The sequence below is a fragment of the Marmota monax genome, unplaced genomic scaffold (assembly GCF_021218885.2).
Source record: "Marmota monax isolate L192 unplaced genomic scaffold, Marmota_monax_Labrador192_F-V1.1 WCK01_AAM20220418_F8-fsc00023, whole genome shotgun sequence".
Lineage (NCBI taxonomy): Eukaryota > Metazoa > Chordata > Mammalia > Rodentia > Sciuridae > Marmota > Marmota monax.
In genome coordinates, this window is record NW_026692907.1 from 9,013,247 (window position 1) to 9,030,490 (window position 17,244).

Consider the following 17,244-nt stretch of genomic DNA (forward strand, 5'->3'; position numbering starts at 1 on the left):
ATATTGCCATACTAGTGTCTGTTGTGTTCTGCTGCCTTTCCTATCCTCTACTATCCCCCCTCCCCTCCCCTTCCCTCCCCTCTTCTCTCTCTGCCCCCTCTACTGACATTCATTTGTCCCCCTTGTATTATTTTTCCCTTTCCCCTCACTTCCTCTTGTATGTACTTTTGTATAACTCTGAGGGTCTCCTTCCATTTCCATGCAATTTCCCTTCTCTCTCCCTTTCCCTCCCACCTCTCATCCCTGTTTAATGTTAATCTTCTTCTCATGCTCTTCGACCCTACTCTGTTCTTAGTTACTCTCCTTATATCAAAGAAGACATTCGGCATTTGTTTTTTAGGGATTGGCTAGCTTCACTTAGCATAATCTGCTCTAATGCCATCCATTTCCCTGTAAATTCTATGATTTTGTCATTTTTTAATGCAGAGTAATACTCCATTGTGTATAAATGCCACATTTTTTTTATCCATTCATCTATTGAAGGGCATCTAGGTTGGTTCCACAGTCTTGCTATTGTGAATTGTGCTGCTATGAACATCAATGTAGCAGTGTCCCTGTAGCATGCTCTTCTTAGGTCTTCAGGGAATACACAGAGAAGGGGAATAGCTGGGTCAAATGGTGGTTCCATTCCCAGCTTTCCAAGAAATCTCCATACTGCTTTCCAAATTGGCTGCACCAATTTGCAGTCCCACCAGCAATGTACAAGTGTACCCTTTTCCCCACATCCTCGCCAGCACTTGTTGTTGTTTGACTTCATAATGGCTGCCAATCTAACTGGAGTGAGATGGTATCTTAGGGTGGTTTTGATTTGCATTTCTCTGACAGCTAGAGATGGTGAGCATTTTTTCATGTACTTGTTGATTGACTGTATGTCCTCCTCTGAGAAGTGTCTGTTCAGGTCCTTGGCCCATTTGTTGATTCGGTTGTTTGTTCCCTTATTGTCTAATTTTTTGAGTTCTTTGTATACTCGGGATATTAGGGCTCTATCTGAAGTGTGAGGAGTAAAGATTTGTTCCCAGGATGTAGGCTCTCTATTTACCTCTCTTATTGTATCTTTTGCTGAGAAAAAACTTTTTAGTTTGAGTAAGTCCCATTTGTTGATTCTAGTTATTAACTTTTGTGCTATGGGTGTCCTATTGAGGAATTTGGAGCCCGACCCCACAGTATGTAGATCGTAGCCAACTTTTTCTTCTATCAGACGGCATGTCTCTGATTTGATATCAAGCTCCTTGATCCATTTTGAATTAACTTTTGTGCATGGCGAGAGAAAGGGATTCAGTTTCATTTTGTTGCATATGGATTTCCAGTTTTCCCAGCACCATTTGTTGAAGATGCTATCCTTCCTCCATTGCATGCTTTTAGCCCCTTTATCAAATATAAGGTAGTTGTAGTTTTGTGGATTTGTTTCTGTGTCCTCTATTCTGTACCATTGGTCCACCCGCCTGTTTTGGTACCAGTACCATGCTGTTTTTGTTACTATTGCTCTGTAGTATAGTTTGAAGTCTGGTATCGCTATACCGCCTGATTCACACTTCCTGCTTAGCATGGTTTTTGCTATTCTGGGTCTTTTATTTTTCCATATGAATTTCATGATTGCTTTCTCTATTTCTACAAGAAATGCCGTTGGGATTTTGATTGGCATTGCATTAAACCTATAGAGAACTTTTGGTAATATCGCCATTTTGATGATGTTAGTTCTGCCTATCCATGAACAGGGTATATTTTTCCATCTTCTAAGATCTTCTTCTATTTCTCTCTTTAGGGTTCTGTAGTTTTCATTGTATAAGTCTTTCACCTCTTTTGTTAGGTTGATTCCCAAGCATTTTACTTTATTTGAGGATATTGTGAATGGAGTGGTTGTCCTTATTTCCATTTCAGAGGATTTGTCGCTGATATACAGGAATGCCTTTGATTTATGCGTGTTGATTTTATATCCTGCCACTTTGCTGAATTCATTTATTAGCTCTAATAGTTTCTTTGTAGACCCTTTTGGGTCTGCTAGGTATAGAATCATGTCATCTGCAAATAGTGATAATTTAAGTTCTTCTTTTCCTATTTTGATGCCTTTGATTTCTTTCGTCTGTCTAATTGCTCTGGCCAGTGTTTCGAGAACTATGTTGAACAGAAGTGGTGAGAGAGGGCATCCCTGTCTTGTTCCAGATTTTAGAGGGAATGCCTTCAATTTTTCTCCATTCAGAATGATGCTAGCCTGAGGCTTAGCATAGATTGCTTTTACAATATTGAGGTATGTTCCTGTAATCCCTAGTTTTTCTAGAGTTTTGAACATAAAGGGATGCTGTACTTTGTCGAATGCTTTTTCCGCATCTATCGAGATGATCATATGGTTCTTATTTTTAAGTCTATTGATGTGGTGAATAACATTTATTGATTTCCGTATATTGAACCAGCCTTGCATCCCAGGGATGAATCCTACTTGATCATGGTGCACAATTTTTTTGATATGTTTTTGTATCCGAGTGGCCAGAATTTTATTGAGGATTTTTGCATCTAGGTTCATTAGAGATATTGGTCTGTAGTTTTCTTTCTTTGAAGTGTCTTTGTCTGGTTTAGGTACCAGGGTGATGTTGGCCTCGTAGAATGAATTTGGAAGTTCTCCCTCTTTTTCTATTTCCTGAAGTAGCTTGAAAAGTATTGGTATTAGTTCCTCTTTAAAGGTTTTGTAAAACTCTGCTGTATACCCATCCGGTCCTGGGCTTTTCTTAGTTGGTAGTCTTTTGATGGTTTCTTCTATTTCCTCAATTGATATTGGTCTGTTTAGGTTGTCTATATCCTCCTGACTCAATCTGGGCAGATCATATGACTTAAGAAATTTATCGATGCCTTCACTATCTTCTAATTTATTGGAGTATAAGGATTCAAAATAATTTTTGATTATCTTCTGTATATCTGAAGTGTCTGTTGTGATATTGCCTTTTTCATCCCGTATGCTAGTAATTTGAGTTCTCTCTCTTCTTCTCTTCACTAGTATGGCTAAGGGTCTGTCGATTTTGTTTATTTTTTCAAAGAACCAACTTTTAGTTTTGTCAATTTTTTCAATTGTTTCTTTTGTTTCGATTTCGTTAATTTCAGCTCTGATTTTAATTATTTCTTGCCTTCTACTTCTTTTGCTGTTGTTTTGCTCTTCTTTTTCAAGGATTTTGAGATGAAGTATGAGATCATTTATTTGTTGGTTTTTTCTTTTTTTAAGGAATGAACTCCAAGCAATGAATTTTCCTCTTAGAACTGCTTTCAATGTGTCCCATAGATTCCGATATGTTGTGTCAGTGTTTTCATTAATCTCTAAGAATTTTTTAATTTCCTCCTTGATGTCTTCTATAACCCATTGATCATTCAGTAACCTATTGTTCATTCTCCAAGTGATGTAGTCTTTTCCCTTCCTTCTTTTATCGTTGATTTTCAGTTCCATTCCATTATGATCAGATAGGATGCATGGTATTATCTCTACTCCTTTGTATTGTCTAAGAGTTTCCCTGTGACATAATATATGATCTATTTTTGAGAAGGATCCATGTGCTGCTGAGAAAAAAGTGTAACTGCTTGATGTTGGATGGTATATTCTATATATGTCAATTAAGTCTAGGTTATTAATTGTGTTATTGAGTTCTATAGTTTCCTTATTCAACTTTTGTTTGGAAGATCTGTCCAGTGGCGAGAGAGGTGTGTTGAAGTCTCCCATGATTATTGTATGGTGTTCTATTAGACTCTTGAACTTGAGAAGAGTTTGTTTGATGAACATAGCTGCACCATTGTTTGGGGCATATATATTTATGATTGTTATGTCTTGTTGGTGTATGGTTCCCTTGAGCAGTATGTAGTGTCCCTCTTTATCCCTTTTGATTAACTTTGGCTTGAAATCTATTTTATTTGATATGAGTATGGACACTCCTGCTTTTTTCCGAAGTCCATATGAGTGATATGATTTTTCACCTTCAGCCTATGTATGTCTTTTCCTATCAAATGCGTCTCCTGTAATCAGCATATTGTTGGGTCTTGTTTTGTGATCCATTCTACTAGCCTGTGTCTCTTGATTGGTGAGTTTAAGCCATTAACATTTAGGGTTATTATTGAGATATGGGTTGTTCTTCCAGCCATATTTGTTTATTTATGTTACTAAACATGGTTTGTTTTCCTCTTTGATTATTTTTCCCCCCTTTACTGTCCTACCTCCCACTGTTGGTTTTCATTGTTATTTTCCATTTCCTCTTCCTGTAATGTTTTGCCAAGGATGTTTAGAAGAGATGGTTTTCTAGCTGCAAATTCTTTTAACTTTTGTTCATCGTGGAAGGTTTTAATTTCATTTTCCATCCTGAAGCTTAATTTCGCTGGAAACACAATTCTTGGTTGGAACCCATTTTCTTTCAGTGTTTGAAATATGTTATTCCAGGATCTTCTAGCTTTCAGAGTCTGTGTTGAAAGATCAGATGTTATCTTGATTGGCTTACCCCTAAATGTGATCTGCTTCCTTTCTCTTGTAGCTTTTAAAATTCTCTCCTTATTCTGTATGTTGGGCATCTTCATTATAATGTGTCTAGGTGTGGATCTCTTATGATTTTGCACATTCGGCGTCCTGTAGGCTTCTAGGATTTGGGATTCTGTCTCATTCTTCAAGTCTGGGAAGTTTTCTCGTATTATTTCATTGAATAGATTGCTCATTCCTTTGGTTTGAAACTCTGTCCCTTCCTGTATCCCAATGACTCTTAAATTTGGTCTCTTGATGTTATCCCATATTTCTTGGATGTTCTGCTCATGGTTTCGTAACAGTCTTGCTGAGCTGTCTATGTTCTTTTCAAGTTGAAATACTTTATCTTCATTGTCTGATGTTCTATCTTCTAAGTGTTCTACTCTGCTGGTAGTATTCTCAATTGAGTTTTTATGTTGGTTTATTGCTTCCTGCATTTCTAGGATTTCTGTTTGTTTTTTATAACCTCTATCTCCCTGTATAATTGATCTTTTGCTTCTTGGATTTGTTTATGTAATTCATTGTTGAAGTGATCTTTCATTGTCTGATTTTGCTGTCTGATGTCTTCCTTGAGACTACAGATCATCTGAAGCATGTATATCCTGAATTCTTTATCTGACATTCCATCTGCTGCAGCTATTACCTCTTCTAACGTTGAGTTGACCTGCATTGCTTGTGGTCCTTTCTTTCCTTGTCTCTTCATACTGTTCGCGTTCCTTTCTACTTGGTGAAACTGTTGTGCTATTGAATTTTCCCCCTATATATTTATATTGGTCTTGTATAGTTGCAAAGCAGAAGAGGAGACCCACCAGCAGAAGAGGAGCAGCGGCCTGCTGAGAGGCAGAGCCGCCCCCTCCCCCTGCGCCAGCAAGGTAGACAGAACTGTGACCACCCACAGAGCAGGCCCAGCGGCCTGCTGAGGGGCAGAGCCGCCCCCCACCCCCGCGCCTGCCAGGTAGGCGGAACTGTGACCACCGACAGAAAAGGCCCAGTGGCCCACGGAGGGGCAGAGCTTCCAATCACTCCTGCAAGGTAGGCGGGCCTGCAACCCACCGGCAGAAGAGGAGCAGCGGCCTGCTGAGAGGCAGAGCCGCCCCCTCCCGCTCGCCGGCAAGGTAGAGGGAACTGTGACCACCCACAGAGCAGGCCCAGTGGCCTGCTGAGGGGCAGAGCCGCCCCCCACCCCCCGCGCCTGCCAGGTAGGCGGAATTGTGACCACCGACAGAAAAAGGCCCAGTGGCCCGCGGAGGGGCAGACCTTCCAATCACTCCTGCAAGGTAGGCGGGCCTGCAACCCACCGGCAGAAGACAAGCAGCGGCCTGCTGAGAGGCAGAGCCGCCCCCTCCCCCAGCGCCTGCAAGGTAGACGGAACTGTGACCACCATCAGAACAGGCCAGACCTGCAACCGACAGACAAAACAGGCCCAGTGGCCTGAGGAAGGGTAGAGCCGCCCCGCCCCCCGCGCCTGCAAGGTAGGCGGACCTGCGACCCACTGGCAGTACAGCCCCAGAGGCCTGCAGAGGGGCAGTGCCGCTGCCTGCGCCTGCAAAGTAGGCAGAACTGCGACCACCGACAGAACAAGCCTAGCGGCCCGCAGAGGGACAGAGCCGCCGCCCGCGCCTGCAAGTTAGGCGGACCTGCTGCCGACCGGCAGAGCAGGCCCAGTGGCCTGCTGGCGTGGTAGGCACATTGCCCCAATTGGAGGAGGGGCAGAGCCGCCACCCGCACCTGCGAGGGAAACTTTGCAACTATCCTGCTTGCTTTTAAATTCCATTTTCCTTAGAGTATCTTTTTCCATCCTTTCACTTTCAGTTTGTATATACCTTCGAAACTGAAGTGAGTTTCTTGCAGGTAGCTTATTGTTGGATCTTGCTTTTTAATACAAACACCAGTCTGGAGCTTTAAATGGGTGAGTTAAGATCATTTACATTTTTGGCTATTACTGAAAATATACAATTGTTCTTATCATTTTGTTCATTCTTTTTTGTTGTTGTTGCTTTGAACATTCTATGCTCATTTATTCCTCTTTTATTTATCTTAGGCATTTGATGGCAGTGTTTGATTCTTTTCTATTTTTCATTTGCATAGCTCCTCTCCTAGTGAGATTTATCTTTTCCTGTGCCCTCATGACTGTGAGCATCATTCTTCCTCTTCTGGGTGTAGAATTCCCTTAAGTATCTTCTATAATACTGACCTAGTGTCATGGATTCCTTTAATTGATGCTTATCTTGAAATATTTTTATTTGTGCTTGATTCTAAAAGGTAATCTTTGTGGGTGTAGTAATCTTGGTAGGCAGTTATTTTCTTTCAGGCCATGAAATGCATCATTCCATGCCTTCCTTGCCTTTGGATATGACTTGGCACTTCTCTCCTAAAGCTTTTAATATTCTTTATTTGTTCTGTACTTTTAGCAATTTAATTATAACATGTCATATAGAAGTTCTTCTCTGGTCATGTCTATTTGAGTTTCTAAATTCCTGCTGTACCTGGATGTCCATATATTTCCCAATATTTGGAAAATTTTCTGCTATTATTTCACACAATAGTTTATTTATGCTATCAGCACATAACTCTTCTACCTCTGGCATACTGATTACCTAGATGTTTGATCTCCTATTGGCGTCCCAGAGATTTGGTATGTTCTATTCATTATTTTTTTTTTCTTTATTGCCATCTGAATATGGTATTTTGGCAGGATCATCCTCAAGTTCTGATATTCTTTCTTCTGCTTGATCTAGTCTGTTTGTGAGGATTCTAACTGAATCTTTAACCTGGATTATTGAACTTTTCATTTCCAAGCTTTCTGTTTAGTTATCAAAATCCTCTCTTTTTTGAAATGCTCAGGTGTGTCCTGTATTGTCTTCCTTATTTCATTCAACTGTTTATTTGTATTCTCTTAAATTTTACTTGACTTTTTAAAATCATTCTTATGAATTCCCTGACTAGCATTTCATATACTTTGACATCTTTGGAATCTGATAGCATGGAGTCACCAACTTTAAGAGGTGACAAATTTCCTTCTTCTTATTTCTTGGGTTTCTATGTTGAGATTTATACATTATGGGAAGGATATCTATTCCATTTTAATGTGAAGGCTTTCTTAGCAAGCACCTTCTCTTGATGATGTATCTTGGGGTACTGGTTTATTTATTTTTTTTTTTTGTAGTATTGAGTTTGATTTTAATTTGTTTTTTGTAGCGCAGTCTCCCTGTGGCTTGATTGGCTGTGATTACTGGTTTTTTTCACAGCATAAACAGTGTTAGAGCTTGAGGGACAAGTTTTTGTGATTTTTTTTCCCCTTTGCAAGAGTGAAGTCCCTTAGGTAATTCAAGCAGGTACAATATAGACAGTAGAATAAGTGGAATGCACCCTCTGTGTTTACCCCCAATGGGATTAGAAGTCTCTACCTAGCAAGTAATGGAGGTGTCCTCAAATACTGTTTTTGTTGGTTCTGTTACTTAAAAATGATTCTGGTGCTGGCTGTTCCAATTATTATGAAGTGCCTGAAGTTTTGACACTCTGCTTATACACTGATGCAGATCTGATATTTCACAGGGAGATACAGGCAGCAGTCATAGCTCCCCCTCTGTGGCTCTTGCCTGCAGTCTTGTCATCAATATGCTATCTGATAGGATGTAGGAGTGACTGATGCTGATGACTTTTGTACATTCAGTATCCACAAAAGTTGTGTTACTTCCTTCTGCTGTTGACGTGGAGGTGAGTGTCCAGGAGCAGGAGGTCACAGCCCCACTCGCCATGCCATGTGGGAATAGCTGGTCAGCTGAGAACTTTTATCTCCACTTTTCTTTAAGTTGAAGTACTATTGCGATTTCAGCAGGACTAGGTCATAGTTGAAGCAGCAACTCCTCTCAGCTGAGCTGGGGGTGCAGTTCAGTGGCAGAGCACCCATCAACAGTGCTGAACTCCTAGGCTCAACCCCTAGCAGCATGAAAGGGAACAAAGAAAAGAAAAAAGCAGATGAAAAAAAAAACTACTTTTACATAAAGATAAGAGAAAAGCAGCATAGAGTAAAAATGCTGAAATCATGGAAATAACATTTTTAGAAAAGGAAAAAAGAAAGAAAAATTAATGAAAATTAAAAAGAGGAGAAATGAGAAAAGTGGAAAGTAAAAAGGTAGAAAGGGGTAGGAATCAAAGGAAAATTTTAAAAGAAAACAGCAATAAAGAACACAAGCAAACAAACCAAAAACAGCAAGAGTGAGAGAGAATTAATTAAAAAAATAAGAATTAATAAAAAATAAGAACTCCCTCCCCACCAAGGTACTCAAGTGAAGCCATGAGAGAAGAAAAATGGATCAAAGCCTCCCTCCCTTCTCCACATGCCCTGAGCACAGAGCAGAGCCTGGGTGTTTGTTTTTTTTTGTTGTTGTTGTTTTTGTTTTTGTTTTTTCACCCACCTCTTCATGTCTTTGTGGTGCTCAGATGGTGACTAGTGGAGTGATTTGTATCTGAAGCTAGAATCCCCCTCAGCTGCTTTGCCCTCTGAAACAAGAGAGTGAAGAAAGCAGAACTCCCAGTTCGAGATTCTCCCTGGAGCTTTTAATTTTTTTAAATTAATTAGTTTATTTATTTTAATTAGGTCTATATGACAGCAGAATGCATTTTGATTCATTGTACACAATTGCAGTAAAACTTCTCATTTCTCTGGTTGTACACGATGTCACACCACATGTGCAGTCATACGTGTACCTAGGGTAATGATGTTTATCTCATTCCACCATCTTTCCTGCCCCCTTACCTCCTCCCTACCACTCCCTCCCTCCCCTTTGCCCAATCAAAGTTCCTCCATTTTCCCCATGACCTCCCCCCATTATCAGTCAGCATCCACTTATCAGAGAGAACATTCAGCCTTTGGTTTTTCAGGATTGGCTTACTTAGCATGATATTCTCCAACTCCATCCATTTACCTACAAATGCCATGATTTTAATGCTGAATGATATTCCATTGTGTATATATACCACAGTTTCTTTATCCATTCATCTATTGAAGGGCATCTAGGTCCCTCCCACAGTTTAGCTATTCTGAATTAGGTTGCTATAAACATTGAGGTGGCTGCATCACTATAGTATGCTGATTTAAAGTCCTTTGGGTATAAACCAAGGAGTGGGATGTCTGGGTCAAATGGTGTCCATTCTGAGCTTTCTAGGGAATCTCCATACTGCTTTCCAGATTGGTTGCACTAATTTGCAGTCCCACCAGCAATGTTTGAGTATGACTTTTCCCCCACATCCTCATCCTGGAGCTTTCTGTTGTGCATGCATTGAAGATGAGGGAAAAGTGGAACCAGGCTAGTATGGAATGCTGCACTTGCCTGACAAAGATTCTCCCTGGAGGTTTCCAGGCTGTGTGCTCTGAGGGCGGGGCTGACACTGGCTCTGTGTGTATCCGTGGCAGTATCCGTGGGCAGACAGTAACAAGGGAATCCCAAAAGAACTGTGTTGGGAGGCAGGAGTGAAGGAGTGGGACCTGTACTATTCACCCACCATGATTCTGATGCTCCAAGATCTTGGCTCCCACATAAAATCACTCTCAATAGTTCATTCCCTCTGGCTCTCCAAATTTACCTCCCAATACTGGTGATTTAACCCAAGGGTGCTGAACCACTGAGCTACATCACCAGCTCTTTTTGAGATAGGGTCTTGCTAAATTGCCTAGTCTGGCTTACAATCAGCATACTATAGTGATGCAGCCACATCAGTGTTTATAGCAGCCAATTCACAATAGCTAAACTGTGGGAGCAACCTAGATGTCCTTCAATAGATGAATGGATAAAGAAACTATGGTATATATATACACAATGGAATATCACTCAGCATGCTTTGAGATGGTCCTGTAGCTCAGTGGCAGAGTGCTTGCCTTGCACATGTGAGGCACTGCATTGGATCCTCAGCACCACATAAAAATAAACAAAATAAAAACATGCTGTCCACCTACAACTACAAAAAAAAATTTTAAAGAATATGCTTCATTATTTCATTTTACTGAACCTAGGATTCCACAAATTTATTTGGTAACACAATTTTTTTTCATAAAATGATTAGCATTATCTGGAACCCAAGTTTTCAAATGATGTTTTCAGAAATACTTCCCTAGATTATAAATTTCTTGTATGCATATTCCATGCATTTAGCTCAACTTTGCATCCTTCGCACATTGCATAAAGACTGTCATAGAATTAAATTTAATTAAGGTCTTTTGAACTGAATCCACAATACATTGACTAGATCATTTCTCAAATTCCTTTCAGCTTACAACATCTATGGCTACGTAATGCATAGATGTGTCCAAGTTTCTGCTAGAAATTTCCATCATCAGCATCAAAAGAACAAGGATTAAGATGAATATTCTTTCTCTTTCATTCAAATAAAGTTTTTGCCTTTTACTAAAGGAGCTCTGAGTAAAACAAAGAAGATCAGTGAGAGCTTCCTGGAGGAGGTGTGTTTTGAGATATTAAAATAAGGTGTTACAGCGGTGAGCCTGGATACAAAAAGAAGACATATATGAATTGTTTTTCTTGTTTGTATTTTTTTAAATGGCCACAAATTCTCTGAGATCTCTCTTAATAACTGATGAGTTCTGAATCTCCTCCCCTTGGTTATTTGGTACTATGGGATCTCAGAGTTGGACCACAAATGTCCATGAAGATTCACCTGGTTTTCATGGCCTGCTCACTTCTCTAATGCTTCCTCCTAGGACACTTCTTGAAACCAAGCCAGCAGGCTGTGGGAAACCTCGGTTACATGGGGAAGTTCACACTGATGCCCCCAGTGAGTCCCTCCTCTGAGTCATCACAAACCAGGTACCAGGGACACGGGACACGTTTGAAGGAGCCATCTTACTAGTAGAAACTACAGCCCATTGTTTTAGTCCCAGAATCTGAGCTATCTGAGCCACCACAGATGTTCAAGTCTTTTTTATTTCCTTATGATCCTTATAAGATAAAAGCAAATCCATCAGGAACTCATCTGACAGATGGTGATTTGATTCTATTCATCATATGACCATTCAAGTCTTATCTACTGAGGCTTCATCATGCAGCAGTTAGAAGCCATTGTCATAGCACTCTATGAATTCCTGACCCACAGAATCATGACAGTAGCTACATGACAGTAGCTTTAAACTACTGTATTTGGAGGAGGTGTGTCATGCAATGATTGCTCATACAAAACAGAAAATAATAATAGAAAATGCAAAACTCTAGCCACACTTCCCAAAATAAAAATCTATTGACTCATGAATCTATAAAAGAGCAGGGGCCGAATGCAAAACTCCAGCCAGACGACCCAAAAGAGGAATCTATTGATTCATGAATCTATAAAAGAGCAGAGGCTGAATGGGTCTGAAGGACTACAGTGCAGAAACTCATGTTGTTATCAGAAGTCTCTCTCCACCTGTTAACTCTCCTTCCCTTCATATTGACAGTAAAGAAAATTTGTCTCTCCTGGGGTCAGTCATTTAGATTTACAGGAAAAGACATTGGTCCAATTGGATCCTGTATAAATTCCTGGATTGACAACTGTGGTTAAAAGCCTGGCCCACTCAGGGACCAATCCCTTCAGCCAATGGTCTCCACCAAATCATATCATGAGAGCAAAAGAAATTTTCCCCCAAAGAGTATCTATTGTGGAAAGAGACACAAAGTAATTGGAAACAACTACAGTGATGTAAAATATCATTTCAGAGGTACTATCTGAAGTGGAGTAATACTATTTATCCCCAGGTAAAATTTGGGATAATAAGACCCTAACTGAAGATAAGTGAAAAAGTCTCAAGATCCTAAAACTTGAAGAAATATGTTTTCATGAAGTGTTAAACCCTACCAGATTTTTCTAATGTACATGTAGCACATGTTTTCACACTGGCCATTTCACTGTATCCTCACACCAGGAGGAAGGTATGGTAATCCTCTGTTATGAGCCAAGAAAACAGAACTCCTACAATTAAGAGTTACTTGCTCAAGGTCATGTGCTTCTGGGGTTCAGAAGCAACATCAAAGCCTGGCCTTCAGTGTCCAAATCCAGAACTCCAGATCTAATTCACATTAAGAGCACTGAAACCATTGAATCAGGGTTTATTTACTCAGACTAAGAAAAAAAATCTTTAAATTTGTATCCATGAAAACTAAACATGAGTATCCCAAAGTGCTAGTTGTTCAGACATAAGGCAATAGAGTGGACTAGGTCTTCAGACACTCACAGACGTTAACCACAGCTTGAAAGATTGTTTTCTCCATTGTCTAAGTGCCCTTGGACCTCATACAAACCCCATACTTCTTGGAAACATGTATCCCTCTGAGAGCCAGGGAAGGCATGTGGTCCAGTAAATGCAATTAGCAGTCTCACTGCATGTTTCCTCGTCTGTTGTCTCCCAGAGTACAGCCATCAGAAAGCTCACATTTTCAAAACATTCTTCCAAATGACCAGAGTCGCCAACAGATTTTAAGTAGGTCTGAGACATCTACCTCCGGAGTCTTTGGGATATGTGAAAATATTTGCCTAGCATCTCATGAACAACATACTTCTCTGGGCACAAAGGGACATAGGAATGAGAGAGCAAGGCTGAAAGAGAAAGATACAGTGATCAGGTAAGAAGCTGGACAGACTCCAGCACTGTGTGACTCTGAGCAAGTTATTTAACCTTTTTTATAATGTAGGATTAATAATGAGATAATGATAATATACAAACATTTGTCTTCACCTCAGGCAATCATGTGCTCCAGGCCTTTATATTCAAATACTTGCTCTCCTATGTTTAATGGAACCCCCAAAACAATATGACCAAAGCTGAACACGTGACTGTCTCCCTTGGTTCTGCAAGCTCTGCAGTGTTTGCCTTCATAAAATCTTTACAGCAATTCCATCCCAACATTTCTATCAAACTGGGAATCTTGAACATTAATATAGAAGACAATCAAACATACTACCTTCTCAGTTCCATATACTCCAAGCCAATGGCAGCTTTATATCCATTAACCACCAATTGCAAGGAAAGGAACAAGTCTATATTTTTAGTGCCACCTGTACCTGACTGCCTGATCTCCCAGCAGAGAGGTATACCTGTCCTCCATGATGGTATCTAGGACCCTGCTGTACTCTGCCATAGTCAGTCCATCATACATCACCGAAGGAGCTGAGTGTCGCAGGAATGCTGCGTAAGAACAACTTCAACAGTGAATAGGACCATGAATTCCTTATTCTTTCTCTATGGACAACAGTTATTAACACTGACCCCTTGAAACAAGGGAGTTTTGGGAATGCTTGACTCAATCACAGGGAGTGACTTCAAGTTGATAAGAAAGTCCTCGTGTAATAAATGGGGTTGACTTAGAAATATTTAACTGGTACTTCCAGAAGGGGTAAGACCAGTCATGTTGTATTAGTAGATAGTGTCCTTAAATATCTCTCTGACAAGACTGTGAGCTCTTTGAAGCCAAGAACCATGTCTATTGCCCTCACAGAGTTGACTTCCGCCTATGTTCAGAAAATGTTCATTTTATTTTTCCATCTTAGTTTCTTGGAGCCCTGAGCCATGGTATAAGAGGTCTGATTATTCTGCTAGAGAGACCTCTTAGAAAGTTCTACAAATACTTGAATATAGAGGATGCTTAACATTTAGTTCATTTTAGACACCAACCTTCTTGGGGACATAGTTTTCCATTTATTTTATGTCCCTTGTAAAATCAAGAGCTACTTATTCAATTCAGTGTCTTGGGTTCTAGTCCATGGCTTTTGGTTATTATATTTCAATTTGTGCCTTTTAATAAAAAGCAAATTATTTTGGTGAAATATTTTTGGTGCTTTTTGGTGAATCGTTTGCCAAGTTTAGAAAGAACGGATATAGAGGTTGCTAGAAGAATTTAAATCTTAAAAGGTAAGGTAAGAATGAGGTCCATCTGGGATGGGAGAGTGCACCCATTCTTTGGGTGGATATGCCAGCTTTAAAATGAGAGGTGAAAAGGAAGCTGTGAGCTAGCCCGCAGGGACCCTTCCTTTGCTGTGGGAGCTGCAGTTCTGTGACAGGCAGCACGTGTTTAGGAGGGTGGAAGCCACAACAAGAGTGATAGTGGCTGGAGAGGCAGCATTTGAGGTGGAGTTGGGATGGGGGTGCCCTTTCATGGTACTGGAATCAATTTGGTTTTGCGCTCTCTTGATTCCACTGCTTAGGCACCTGTTTTGTATTTGAATTTTCATAGCAATCCCACAGGCTCACATACCACACACAAGTACAGGCATGGTAGGTCTGTGGGTTGACTTTTTTTTTAGTTAACTCCAAATGCATGGGAAATAGAAGATAGAGATAATTCATAAAAGGCATGACTACCCAAGATATTAACTCTTTCCATGAAGAGTACAGCCCTGCTCCAGAAGTTTTCAGGGGCTGAGAATTGACCTGGGTGATGGCAAAACATTATTGACAGGAATGGTGATCTACATGTCTATTCCAACTACCAGGATCTCTTTAGGGTGTTTTTCTGTCTCTTAATTAGGCATCAGCCAAATGGATATTATGAGTGGCTTTTTCCACTCATGACTTCATTCCTTAAACACTTCCTATTTTCTGCCGCTCATGTTTCACACTGTTCTAATCTAGAATGTTCTATTTTTTGGCTTAATTTTTCACGTTTGTATCTTTTTCTCCCTTCCAATTCCACTTACACGGCTATTTTGTATAAAGAACCCTAGACACACTCACCATGGATTGTGCTGTTTCTCCCCACTGGCTACCTTGTTTCTGACTCCCCTGGGTAACTGACTCTAACTCCTCAGCCACTGGTAAGGCACTTATCTAACGTGGATGCTGTTATCAGAATAGACCTGAAACTATCCAAGAGATTTTCATTAGTCCATCATTATTTTGTAATAATCCAATCCAGTACATATATACTGGATCATGCACTTTGGGGTATACAACTTGTGTAACAAGTTAAAAATCTGTTCATAGAACAGTTAGCGGGAACCCCACAAGATTGTAAGTACAGGCTAGACACTGTGCTTCTGTCTATACCAGTTTTGGTTTAATGTGGAAAAAAAAGAAACAGGAGCTTTAAAAAGACAGAGAAAATACCCTTATAAGCCCAATCAATGAGAGTCAAGGTCATATACCAGACATTCCTGGGTCCCAGGAACAGCCATCACTTCAGCCCTGCCTTTTGGTACAAGCCAGTCCAATGTCCAACTTTTATCACTTCAGCTTTACCGGAGGGCATTTTCTGGTCGCCACATCCTACTCTCCCTGCATGCTGGGCAGGCAGAGTGCTAGGGAACTCCATCTCCTCTTCCCCCTCCCCAAGCTGTGACCAATGTGAATAAATCTGTTGGTTCTCTTACCCATATTGTTAATTTCTTGATGATGATTCTCTATCAGCTTCCTTCTCTACCCTGAATCATTTCTCTACTGCTTTTTGAATACTTCCTAGGGATCACTTCCAAAATATACCCTTTGCACCTGACTTAGAGTTGTAGGGCCTGCTTTTGTGGGGAAGCCAATGAAGAAAGTTTCAGGAAATTACCATTAATGACAAGCTAGGTTATTGTCAAGAAATAGAACTAATGATCAGCTTTAGTGATCAAGGTAGTATGATAAAGAGGAAAGGGAAGAGATAATCCAGCAAGTCAGAAAGTGAAAGAAGGTAGAAGATGTGGGTTAGGGAGGGAGAAAGGAGGCCGGACAGCAGCAGGACAAAACTTCAGAAGGAAGGCTGTGAAAATGAGAGTTGGCTGTGCCCAGAACTTGATTCAAGAACTAGGATTAATGGGTTATTAATGATTTTGATGTTTGAATACTTTGAGAAACTGATGAAAGCTTTGGATTTTATATCCAGAATAAATAAAAAGTGTATACAATTTTGCTTGGAACTTCAAGGGATTCCCAACCCCCAGATTAAGAACCCCTGATTAAAGGATCTATGTAAGGCTGGACTCTGAGGGCCTTGATTGCCTGCAGAGTGCTTTAGCATTCATTCCACAGGCAATGGGGAGCCAGCAGAGGTTTTTACTATCACAGTTCCCAAGTGGTTATAGTTTTCCATTCTAAATGGAACCCCAGAAATCTGGATGTTTTTAACAGATTGAAAGAGAGATTAGGAAAAAAAGTGCATAGATAATTGAGCTCCTTGTTAGCCAAAAACATTTGCAACCAGATGCACTGGAGGGCTTCAAAGGCTGCTGACTGCAGAATCCAGATGCACCTCGATGATGCCCTGAGAGTCACTGCCACAGCCAAATGTTTTGGCCTCAAAAATTCCTGGAGCAGGATGGATGCTGGATGGAGCTGGAAACAAACTCAGGACAAGCACAACTGTCTATATGACCACATCTAAGAGGCCTGGGGTGAAAAGCCCGTTATAAAAAGCAGGGGAGAGAGGGTGCTGAGAACAAAAGAATCCACTTTGGGAAATGAATAGAGCTGGGAGCCTAAAGTAGAGAAAATATGGAGAAGGATCTAAAAGAAATGCAATCATAGAAAATATAAGCTGATTTGAGAATAACAGATAAAAAGTATAAAGACAAGAAGAAAAAAATGACAATAATTGGGCTTTGTTATGGTTTAGATATGAGATGTCCCCCAGAAGCTCATGTGTGAGATAATTTAAGAAAGTTCAAAGTAAACTGATTGTGTTATGAGAATCTTAACCTAATAGGTGTATTAATCCATTGGTATGTATTAACTGCCTAGTTATCACCCAGTTTGAAATTTTCTTAATCAAAGAAAACCTTTGATTGAGAAGTAGGCGGCTTGGGTG

The 17,244-nt window shown here is 40.3% G+C and overlaps 1 non-coding gene across 1 annotated transcript; it reads right to left on the reverse strand.

The window, feature by feature from the left end:
• Nucleotides 1-11,426: 11,426 nt before the first annotated feature.
• LOC124097060 (small nucleolar RNA SNORD51) lies at nucleotides 11,427-11,507 on the reverse strand. The gene has a single exon (XR_006853100.1). It is a non-coding gene; the product is annotated as a small nucleolar RNA SNORD51 (small nucleolar RNA).
• Nucleotides 11,508-17,244: the final 5,737 nt, after the last annotated feature.